The 12,183-nt window shown below is 43.3% G+C and overlaps 1 protein-coding gene across 3 annotated transcripts in view; it reads left to right on the top strand.

The window, feature by feature from the left end:
* Window positions 1–34: 34 nt before the first annotated feature.
* Window positions 35–12,183, top strand: part of LOC128344582 (protein mono-ADP-ribosyltransferase TIPARP-like) — a 34,788-nt gene continuing 22,639 nt past the window's right edge. For all 3 annotated transcript variants that reach the window (XM_053295016.1, XM_053295019.1, XM_053295017.1), the window contains exons 1-2: window positions 35–458; window positions 2,882–3,037. The gene's annotated coding sequence lies outside the window, so the exon portion shown is untranslated. The remainder of the gene's footprint in view (window positions 459–2,881; window positions 3,038–12,183) is intronic.

The following is a 12,183-nucleotide window of genomic DNA, read 5'->3' on the forward strand; positions in this document are numbered from 1 at the left end:
CACTTTCAACGAGGCAACACCGCCCCACGCCCCACACACACACACACCATTACCCGAAGGCAGCGAGTTCCTAGCGAGACCGCATGGCTCACCTTGAAACCCCGCCCCTGTCTGTGATTCGAAAACAAGGCTGTCGATCACCGGCCGAAGCCCGATGCCTAGGAAGGCGGGAACGGAAGAATGCGACAGTTTCCATGGAGAACAGGGAAGCGATTAGAACTTTCTGTCCCCGGTTAGTGATTGGTTGGGCCAGCTGTATCTACGTAACAGGAAGGAGGGCGCGTTTCCTGTGAACGCGGAGAGAGCGTGTTCTGTCTGTGTGGAGCCTTTTTCGGCGGAAGTTGGGACTAAAGGGGTGATCTCTGGTTAGGGGCTCTCATTCTCTCCTCTAATTGCACAGTCAGGCGATTGAGTGCCTGTCAGTTTGGAGGTGAAAACGGGGCCCATCCACCAATAAGGTAGTGGTTTCTGCATACTCCGGGGGAGGGTGTCCACGCTTGCCAATTAAAAGGAAAAAAAAGTTGAAAAATAGTCTTGTGAGTTTCCATGTTCTCTGGACAGCGACCGACCCATGGAACCTCGAGAAGGAGAGGAGAAAAGTGGGGGGAGAAGTGGGCTGGGCGGGAGATCGGCTTGCATTAGCCCATATCAGCTTATAATATCCTGGTTGTGCGTGCGGGGGTCTGGCGATATACCTGCCAGGAAGTTTTTAAAAGTCTTCTCCCTATGCTGTGCCTTCCGCCAGAGCAGTTGAGCTCAAGGCTGGCAGCCAGCCCCAATCCAAAACCCTTTGGAGCCGTGTAGCACAGCAGAGGAAGGGTCAAGGAGGGTGGGTATGGAGGCGACTACGGGGCGACATGATGGCGGCGTATAAAATCATGCATGCAGTAGAGAGAGTGGATAGAGAGAACATTTTCTCCCTAGAGAAGTGATGGCCACTAGCTTGGATGGATTTAAAAGGGGGCTTTGACAGATTCATGGAGCAACAGCAAGCGCTAGATGGCATGCCCTCACCTCTTGCCTATGGGCTTCTCAGAGGCATCTGGTGGCCGGTGGGCCGCTGTGTGAAACAGGATGCTGGACTAGATAGGCCTAGGGCCTGATCCAGCAGGGCTGTTGTTATGAGGCAAGAAGTGTCCTCCCCTTGCCTCCCACACCCTTCCCTCTTTTTAGGCTGGCTGGAGCCCTGAACAGAGGCACTTAAGCAGGTCATATTTATTGTTACTTTTAGGACCAACTAAAATGTCACAGTTGTGAATAAGTGCTTGAGTTACCCAGAACACTTAATCAGTTTGGACGCTGAACAAAATAAATGAAAACCAAAAGTGGGGCATGGGGACAAATATTGCTGAACATGGTGAAAAGCTCAGATCTGTAAAAGTCTGTTTCCTGTCCAACATTGGCAATCTTCACACATGCATACAAGTAGTGGAAGGAGACTCAAAGGCACTTTTTAATTATTATTATTATTATTTCCATTTCCATTTTATATCCCACTCTTCCTCCAAGAAGCCCAGAGCTGTGCACTACATACTTAAATTTCTCCTCACAACAACCCTGTGAAGTAGTTTAGGCTGAGAGAGAAGTGACTGGCCCAGAGTCACCCAGCTAGTCTCATGGCTGAATGGGGATTTGAACTCGGGTCTCCCCAGTCCTAGTCCAGCACTCTAACCACTACACCATGCTGGCTTTTAGAGCCTTTGTGATGTATAAATGTGTGCAGATGATCTAAAACTTCATTTTTTTTCCTTTTTAAACTCTTCTGTGCTTGTTCCAAACAAGTCAAGCCCCAGTTAACCTGAGAAACTAGACCAAAAGAAAGTCTTGGGTGATGACATGGCAGATGTCTCCCCAGAGCCATCATGGGAGCTCTCCACCAGAGGGCAGATAATTCCTTCAGACAGAAAGCCCCTAGAAATACTTCCAATATCATTGGTTGGATTCCTGGAAGTGGCATGTTTTCATACAATAACAAAGGAAGAGGACTTTAGCAGTATAAACTGATCCCATGCTAATTGTACAATAGGTAATCCCCATGGACTGGGTCATATGCTTCAAAAGGATAGGTGTGCTGGGGAAACTGCAACCACCACCACCCTTAATTAGAGCTTCTGCAGCAGCTTCTGTGTTGAAGCACTTCAGCTGGCCACACCTTTCCCTGTAAAGGACATCTATCACTGCTGATGTTCCAGGGCAGGGGAAAAATCATTCTCCTCTTAACTAGACTACTTAACAGCTACTAGCAGCATTGGGTGAATTTCATCTACTCAATCCTTTTACCTTAAGAGCTCTTATACCTCATTCTTGCTTCTGCTGATGGATGGAGATGGCAAAAAAAAGTTAGTCAATTTAACCAATTTTGCAATGAAACTGTAAAGAACCTCTGCAGAAAATACTGGACAATTTCATCCCCCCCCCATCTATAAGTATCAGTGCACTAGCACTGAAGTCTGCACATAATATAGGGAAACTGGCAGCTTTCATCTCCACTATCCTTCTATAGTTTCAGGGCGGGAGGGAAAGGAGATGAAATTTTTATCATTTCACTCCTTTTATCTGATTTATTTCAACATTTGCCTTTAATACAAGTTACACACTATCACTAAGTACTTTGCAAGCCACAGCTACAAATAAGTTCAAGGGAAGTAGCTGAGTGAGTCTGTTGCAACAAAAACAACAGTATCACCTGGCAGCTTAAATCTTCATTTTGGTCTGGTTTCTCAGAATAATTTGGGCTTGACTTATTTGGTTTATTGTGGTGGGTGCTTTTGTGGACTAGAGGCCAGATCATCAGTCAGGCGCTAGTTCACAAATGTTTATGCCACAATAAATCTGTTGGTCTTTAAGAAGCCACAATACTCTTGTTTTTACTTCCAAACAGGTGAAGCAATAGTTGTTCACACACCTGAAAAGATTGTGCTACTGTTGCTATGGAAGCTCTAAACAATGCTACAAACCAGCACTTTAAGAACACTCGGAAAGAATGAAAATGCAATGATTTAAGAGAAACTTCGTCTGGACTCTCAGAAATAAAGGAGTGAGTGAATGGGGATAGTACTGGAGAAAAATGCTAGTGTGGTAGAAGCACACTGGGAGTGGCATTCACTGAAAGAGGATGTTGCAGGGCAAGAGGGAGTCACTGAGCCCAAGCGCAAGGCAGAACATGTGGTTTTGCTAACAGTATCACTGGATTGCAAAACATAATAGTTCAGTAGGTTCAGTTGCACAATGTAGAAAAACAAGGCTGTTCCTCCCTCTTACAAACAGACATGTTTTGACTGCTGGTGCATCCCACATTTTCCACAGAAGGAAAGCCCCAATATTTTGAAGTAGCATGACATTCCATGTCAAGTGTTGAGCCGGCCCTTAAAGATGCAACATCTTACCCTGAGGGATTGCAGCTAAACAATTGGAAGAACCAGCATACCAGGAGAAGGAGTAGTAAGAGGACTGTGTGGACACTTCTAGCAATCAGTGAAGCTGTCTCAGTCCTTAATGGAAATAAGTGAGCAGAAGTGCTCTTCTCTGGTTCCCTATAATACAAGATAGCTATTATTATTATGTTAATGCTCAAATAGGTCATGATAATAGAGCTCTTTATACATGTTTTCATGCCCAGTCAAGTCATGTTTTCATGCCTTTTCTCCAGAATTGGATGGGGCTTATCCTCTATCTGTTTGGCATCCTAAAGATAAGGGATGTAATTAGGTGGGCTTTGTCTCCTACACATGTTTAGCAGACTTGATCTTTTTATTTTGAAGGGTGTTGGATGGGGATAAAAATTGGAGGTTTGCTTTGTATTGAATTCCGGGGCCAGAACAATTGATTGCATTATAACTTCCTGTAGCCTCTTTGGTTTAGTGTCCTGGCCTTTGGTGGGCTGCCATCTGGACAATGGCAATCTTCCAGTAATGTTACATTTGAAGACCATTGAACAAAATATATAGAGATCATTCACACAATCAAAAACTGTGTTTACCCAGGTTTGGGAGCTGTGTGCTCCCAATTTTCACTTGTGTGAAAGTAAGGTAGGATGAAAAGCTACCCAGGTTTCCCCCCTACCTTGCTTCCACACAATCACTTCTACCCAGGTTTCCCCCCCTACCTTGCTTCCACACAAAAATTGGGAACACACACAGCACCCAAACCTGGGTAAAAGGTAAAGTGTGCTGTTGAGTCGTCGTCAGCTCCAAGTGACCACAGAGCCCTGTGGTTATCTTTGGTAGAATACAGGAGGGTTTTATTATTATTATTATTATTATTATTATTATTATTATTATTATTACATTTCTATCCTTCCTCCAAGGAGCCCAGAGTGGTGTACTACATACTTGAGTTTCTCTTTCACAACAACCCTGTGAAGTAGGTTAGGCTGAGAGAGAAGTGACTGGCCCAGAGTCACCCAGCTAGTTTCATGGCTGAATGGGGATTTGAACTCAGGTCTCTCCGGTCCCAGTCCAGCACTCTAACCACTACACCGCGCCATCTTCTGCGCAGTACGAGATGATGCTTTTCAGCATCTTCCTATATCACTGCTGCCAAATATAGGTGTTTCCTGTAGTCTAGGAGCATACCAGTGGGGATTCGAACTGGTGACCTCTGGCTTGCTAGTCAAGTCATTTCCTGCTGCGCTATTAGGTAGAACACAGTTTTTGATTGTGTGAATGACCTCATACTTTTACTGTGACTCCCAACTAAATTTAGCAGCAGATATAAGGCCTTTCTGTATTTAGTGGTCAGCTGGAGTGGATAAATCCATATCAGATTTACTTTGCTCAGACAATTTTCTTTGACAGTGTACCTTAATAACTGCGGACACCCTGATTTGATTTTTGAGTCCTTTCAAGGACTGATTCAGGCCTTAAAAGGATTCACTGATGTGTAGCAAACTGGTAACTCAAATTTTTGTGTCCAGTTCTAAGTACTGGTTTGATCAGGAGTGTAGTACTGTGAAGAATTCTTTAATTGAGAATTACAGATTATATAGCGAACATAACATGTCAGTCCTTCCTTACATGCTACTCCAACAGAAAAAGCAATACAAAGCCTTGTTATGCTTGCTCAGAGAGATGCTAGACAGTGAGTAATCACTGCTTCAAAAGCTAATGGTTCAGTTATGTTTTGGCATGTAATAATGGATAGTTTACATAATTGTGCCACTAGATTGGACTGTTCTATTTCAGCTGACACTTTTGAAGCCTGTTTCTGGGACATTTATACAGTGGAACCAGGCTACTTACAATTTCCCGAGACTAACACAGGCATTTTACCTGAATGGCCCCTTTTCTCTACCTCTGAGATTGCTAAACAAAGCCCAGTTGAAGACCGGAAAAGCCCTAGGGGGTGATAATATCCTTTACCCCCACCCTGAGCTGCTCAAGGCTAATCTGGAATGTTGGGCCCCAATTTTGGTGGTGCTGTTCACTTGTATTGACCATATGGTGTGTCTTCCCAGGCACTGGAGATTGGCCATTTTTACCTTGATCTACAAATTGTTGCCAGATTGGCTTTTTAAAAGCCAAATTCTGGGTAACGGCCCATTTGACCCACGAGTATACCCCTCATGTTCTGGCCATGCAAAATTCCCAGCTAATTATCGTGCAGTCAGCTTGATAAGTGTCATCAGCAAGTTATGTGCTCGACATCTCTATGTGAAATTATTAGATTGGATTAAGCAAGAAAACCTCCTTGAGGATGAACAGGCTGGCTGTAGAGCTGGCTGGTCAACCTCAGATCAGCGGGGTTAATCTTGCACTATCTCGTGGGAAAGTATACAGCCACTCCTAAAGGCACTCTTTGTATTGCTTTCGTTGATTTTAAATCTGCATTTGTTCTCCTCCCTAAGGATAGAATGTGGAGAAAAATCAAGTCTGTTACCATTGACCTGTGCCTGCTAGTGCTTATCTGTAGCCTTTATGATAATTCCCATCTTAGGGTAAGATGTAACTATCAAGTCCTGTCAGGCTCAGTACCAACTCTTAAAGGAGTTAAACAAGGCTGTATTTTGGTCACATTTTTGTTTAATTTCTATACTGTGGTTAAATGTTTAGCTGGCACAGATTTCCATCTTCCAAAATTAGCTAATAGACCCCTCTCCACTCTTTTATATGCTGTGGTGGTTTTCTCTCAGACAGCCATTGGCCTGAAGTGATGGGTATGGGCTCTGGCCACTTACTGTAGTAATGAACTCTTAAGTATTAATTATCATAAGACCAAAGTTATGGTCTTTACCAAGAGACTAGTTAAACATAGGTGGTAAATTAGTGGGAATCTTATTGAGCAGGTGACATATTTGGGGGTAGTTTTTCATTCTTCTGGTTCCTGGAGAGCGCAAATCAATCTTGCTATAGAAACTGCCCAGAGGAGTGTTTCAGCCATACTTAGATTTTCTCGTACAAAAGGGGAATATTATATGCCCTCAGCCATATAAATTTTTGTGGCAAAGGCTGTAGCACAGCTACTGTTTGGTTCTCAGCTCTGTGCCTATTATAAATTTGCCCCCCCTGAAGTGGTGCAGAATAAATTTTGGAGAGCCATTTTTTCAGTCCCAAGCTGCATCTCTAATACAGCTCTGTGTCTAGAGGTGGGCCAAATTTCTATTGAGGCCTGGGCCTGGCTCTGTGTTTTCAGTTGATAAGTAGGCGATGCTATGCACATATTGGCTCCAAACAATTCTTCCACCAAGACCTCTATTATGCAAGGATAAAAATACCATCCACTAGACCAGGGATTCTCAACATGTGGGTCCCCAGATGTAATTGGACTTCAACTCCCATAATTCCCAACCAAAGGCCACTGGGGCTGGGGATTATGGGAGTTGAAGTCCAATAACATCTGGGGACCCACACGTTGAGAAACCCTGCACTAGACGTTACAAGTTTTCAATTTTTGGTTAAAACATATATTTCCCCCGAATGGCATGGCCACCTTAACTCTGGTAAATACATTTCAATGTACCTGGAGGAGGGCATTGAATGAAAAGCTGTTGTCTTGTGGATTCATGCCTAGCGCTCTAATATCCTTTGGCTATTGTAAAGCCATACTAATAATTAAATAACGTATCTGGGATATGGAGATACAAAGACATTTGAGTCTGGTTTCTAATTATCCACCTTACGGGGGCTCAGGGAATGGATTTGCCTTGGCAAGGTACCTTTTAAACTTAACAGTCCTGAAGTTTCATAGGGCCTTTCATGTTCTGTCATCTGCCCTCTTGGAGGGAAGATTCCAGAATATTCCCCACTGTGAGTGTATTTGCCCTTGCAAGACAGGGGATATCGAGACTGTGGGTCATGTCTTTCTGTAGTGACCATTTTATTTGGATCTTCATTGCGATTTTATTCCTCTTTTCACAAAATGCCAGGCAGGTCTGAGGAGTTTTGTATAACTTTTCTCCTTTCTGATCAGAATGCATGTATTACAAATAGAGTTCCTGAGTATTGTGGTGCTATGTCTGCCTGTCATGGCAAACTGTTTAAGTCAGTGTTCTTCATTGTAAGGGGGTTAGTGGTGGCCCCTCTAGGTGTGGCCCCCTAATTGTTTATTGTGCCTGTGTGAAGCTTTGACCGAATCTGAATATTCTGCGCAGTCCCCCTCACACCATGCTGAGGTGACCATTCTCACTGTGCAGTGCTGTGCTTTGCCCAGCTGGAGCTGGAGGGGGGGGGATCTTCTAAGGGAAACTGAGCCCTCTTCAGCCCCTGCCCCATCTTGGAAATTGTGTGCAGAGTGCTGGGAAGCGTAGCCCTTCCCAGCATTTCCCCCATAGAGCTCTTAAAAAGAGGACTCAATCTCTCGTAAAGGGCCCTCCCAGCCCTGAAAAAAGCGCAGTAATGTGCAGAGGTCAGCAGAGTGGGAAACAGCTCCCACACTGAAGCCTTTTTGCCAAAGTGGCCCCCACCCTCGCTTGACAAATAGTGCAGATCTCTGGTTTAAGTAGTATGAGATTTAATAGGTTTAATCCTTTTTTGGCCAATTTATATGGCTTATATAAGTTGATATTGGGGGTTCTTTATTGTATTTTCTTCTAGCTGGTCTGAGACTGTGACAGAATCTATTTATCTATCTATCTGAGCAAGAAAAAAGTAGAGCAGAAGCACTGTAATCTGACAGATCCCACCCAACAATTCCTAGTCTAAAACAGAAATATTTTTGTATTTGTTTAGCAACTTTATTCCCACAATAAGAATTGCTACCTAATTCCCCTGCCCCCAATACATACACATCCAATTAGTACACATTGGTTTCTTCAACCCTAAAGCACTTTAGTGCTGCTGAGGTATTGGAATCAGAATTAATACCTTGATTCCATATGGCAAAGTCTTCTCAGAAGTCAGTCCTATTTGGTAAATATCCCCTCTGACTTTAATTAGAAGCTTCCTACTTGAGTCTTCTGCTTCTAGTTGCTTCCTCTTCAGTGTGGCTGGCATTACTGGTGAATAACTGATTATTTGCCCCTTAATTATTATTTTTTAATGTTTTGTGCAAAGAAAGGGGATATATCTTTTAATTACTGGTTTCTTCTCATTCTTTTAGCACAAAATAGCACTGGTTTGCTATAAAAGAGAGGGAAATGGAGGGGGGGGATGAAAAGGAACCACTAATTAAGGAGAAATGCTTCAGTATTCACCACTGATGCCACACTGAACAGAAAGCAACGAGACAGAATAATCTATTCCTTGCAGAGGATGATGCTTCTGATTAAAGGCACATGATGCTTCTGATTAAAGACTTAAAAGTCTTTATAGGATTTTGTTCACACTTGATAGGCTGGCATTGCAATTACATGTTATATGAAAAAAATCACCACAGATCAGGTCTAAACAATGATGGGAGAAAAATACAGAAAACATTGAAATGGAGTAGGCTGACAGTAATGCCTGGATGCTCTGTAAAAGTGAGTGAACAAAGGATCACAGTTCAAACAAAACGGCTAGTGTGGAAGCAATGATGATTGAAGTATCTTCTCTGCTATCTTTCATTCTTCTGAGATAGTCTCTCCTTCTGCACTGGTTTAAAAACAAAAGAGGATTATTATCATGGTGAATGCTGCACTTGAAAAAACATGATTGTTCTGCCATATTTTATCAGCAATTCAAAATGAACATCGTGAACTGCTGCACATGGAACATACAAGTTACATACTACATGGGGCTTTAGTAATTGTGTGTGTAGTTACACATGCTACACAAGATGCATCTGTCCTCTACTCAGAGATTTAACTTCTAAATCTCTTGGGGTGGGGGACTGAAACTGGATTAAACTCATTTAATATTTCACATTAACAATTTTTAAAAGTTATCCCCAAAATTTCACTCAGGCAGGGACAATGATTTACCAGAGACAGTTATCAGAAAATGGGGACTGATCCTGATAAATAGGAACCATTAATTACACACCAATTCCAGGTAATTCGGCATATAGGTGTTTATATACCAATGCCAAAAGCCCCCAAGCCAAGATAGCCAAGCTGGAGTGCTTGGCTGCTAATGAAAACATAGATATAGTGGACATAACAGAAACCTGGTGAGATGGTGAGAACCAGTGGGACACAGTTATTCCTGGATATAAACTCTACGGAAAGGACAGGGAATGGAGGATTGGGGGTGGAGTAGCACTGCATATTAAAGAAGGGATAGAATCCAACCAGTTAGAAAACGTAGGAGTCCTCCACAGAATCATTATGAGTGACAATAGGAGGACAGAAAGGAAATGTGTTACTAGGGATGTGTTGTTGCCCTCTGGATCAAAACACTGAGAGTGACCTGGAGCTGGAGAGGCAAATCAGAGAGGTGTCAAAGAAAGAGCTATAATAACGGGTGACTTCAATTACCCTTACATAGACTGGGTAAATTCTTGTTCAGATATTGACCAGAGAGGCCAAATTTCTAGAAATGCTAAATGACTGTGCCTTAGAACCGTTGGTTGTGACACCAACCAGAGTGAAGGGTAACCTTGGACTTAATCCTGAGTGGTGCCCAGGACCTGGTGCAGGATGGCAGAGTTGTAGAACCATTGGGGAATAGTGACCATATTGTGATCCAATTCAGCTTTTATGTGAGTGGAACACTGCCAAGGAAGTCCAACACAGATGCATTGGACTTCAGATGAGGAAACGTCTCAAAAATGAGGGGACTGTTAAAAAGGAAGCTGAAAGGGAAGGTCAGGAGGATCAAATCACTCCAGAAAGCATGGTGTTTAAAATAATAGAAGCTCAGCTGGAACCAAGAAGGAGGAAAGGTACCACCAAGTTCAGAAGGATGCCAGCGTGGCTAAGAAGTAGAGTCAGGGAAGCTATAAAAGGGAAGAAGAATCGCATCTCTCAGCCTAACCTACCTCACAGGGTTGTTTTGAGGATAAACATAACCAGGTATACCACTATGGGCTCCTTAGAGGAAGAGCTGGATATAAATGTAATTAATAAATAAAATGGAAGTCCTGCCCAGATGAAGAGAACAGTAAGGAACATAAACTCTGGCAAAAGAAATGCAAGGGGAGAATAAGGGATACAAAAAGAGAGTTTGAGGAGCATATAGCTAAAAGTTTCAAGGGGAATAACAAAAAACCTATTTAAATAGAAACAGAAAACCTGCCAGGGAGGTGATTGGACCCTAAATGATGAGGACGTGAAAGGAAATATTAAGGAGGATGAGATTGCAGAGAAGCTGAATGAGTTATTTGCATCTGTCTTCATGGCGGAGGATTCTGACCATATACTCTCTCCGGAACTGAATTTTTCAGGCTTGGAGGCTTTAGAACTGGGCCAATTTGAGGTGATGAGAGAAGATGCTCTAAACTGTCTTGAAAAACTCAAAATTAACAAGTCACCAGGGCCAGATGGCATCTACCCGAGTTCTGAAGGCATTCAAATATGAAATTGCTGATCTCCTAGCAAAAATAAGTAACTTGTCCCTACAATCAGGCTCTATACCAGAGGACTGGAAAGTAGCTAGTTTAACTCCAATTTTTAAAAAGGGATCCAGGGGGGGATCTGGGAAATCACAGGCTGGTTAGCTTAACTTCTGTGCCGGGTAAATTGATGGAAAGCATACTTAAGGACAAAATTGTTAAACCTATAGAAGAACAGGTCTTGCTGAAGGAGAACCAGCATGGCTTCTGCAAGGGAAGTCTTGCCTCACTAACCTTTTGGAGTTCTTTGAGAGTGTCATGTGGATAAAAGTGATCCAGTTGATATACTTGGACTTTCAAAAAGCTTTTGACAAAGTTCCTTATCAAAAGCTCTTGAGTAAACTTAGCAGTCATAGAATAAGGAGCCAAGTTCATGTGTGGATTGGTAACTGATAGGGATGTACACAAACTAGTTTGTGCACTCCCAGGAGGTGAGGGAGGTTCCTTTAAGGGGCAGGGAGGGTGCCCTTACCTGCCCCGCTGCTTTTACCCCACCAGCGCTCTTCCCCAAACTGCTGGCACGGGGCTGCAGCATACCTCCTTGCAGCCCCAGTCAGCATCATACCGGCAGTGGCCGACACACATGCACACAGCACACGTGGGCATGCGTGTCAGCCACTTCTGGTATGATGCTGACTGGGGCTGCAAGGAGGTACGCTGCAGCCCCACACCAGCGGTTTGACTGACCAGGAGAGATATTTTGGGTCATGGTGGACAGCTCATTGAAAGTGTTAACTCATTGCATGGCAAATGTGAAAAAGGCAAATTCCGTGCTAGGAATCATTAGGAAGGCGGTTGAAGATAAAATTGCTAATATTATAATGCCCTTATACAAATCTATGGTGCAGGCACATTTGCAGTAGTAAATGCAGTTCTGATCACTGTAGCTTAAGAAGGACACTGTAGAACTGGAAAAGGTGCAGAAGAGGACATCCAAGGTGATCAGGGACCTGGAACACCTTCCTTATGAGGCCAGGCTACAGCATCTGGGGCTTTTTCGTTTGGAAAAGAGGCGACTATGGGGAGACATTATAGAGGTCTATAAAATGATGCATGGAGTAGAGAGAGGGGACAGAGAGAAATTTTTCTCCCTCTGTCACAACTCTAGAACCACGGGTCATCCCATGAAACTGAAGGCTGGGAAATTTAGGACCAAAAGAAGGAAGTACTTTTTCACACAGTGTATAATTAATATATGGAATTCTCTGCCATGGAGCGTGGTGATGGCCATTAGCTTGATTGGCTTTAAAAGGGGCTTGGACAAATATTCATGGA

This window comes from Hemicordylus capensis, chromosome 2, assembly GCF_027244095.1.
Source record: "Hemicordylus capensis ecotype Gifberg chromosome 2, rHemCap1.1.pri, whole genome shotgun sequence".
In the NCBI taxonomy this organism is placed as follows: domain Eukaryota; kingdom Metazoa; phylum Chordata; class Lepidosauria; order Squamata; family Cordylidae; genus Hemicordylus; species Hemicordylus capensis.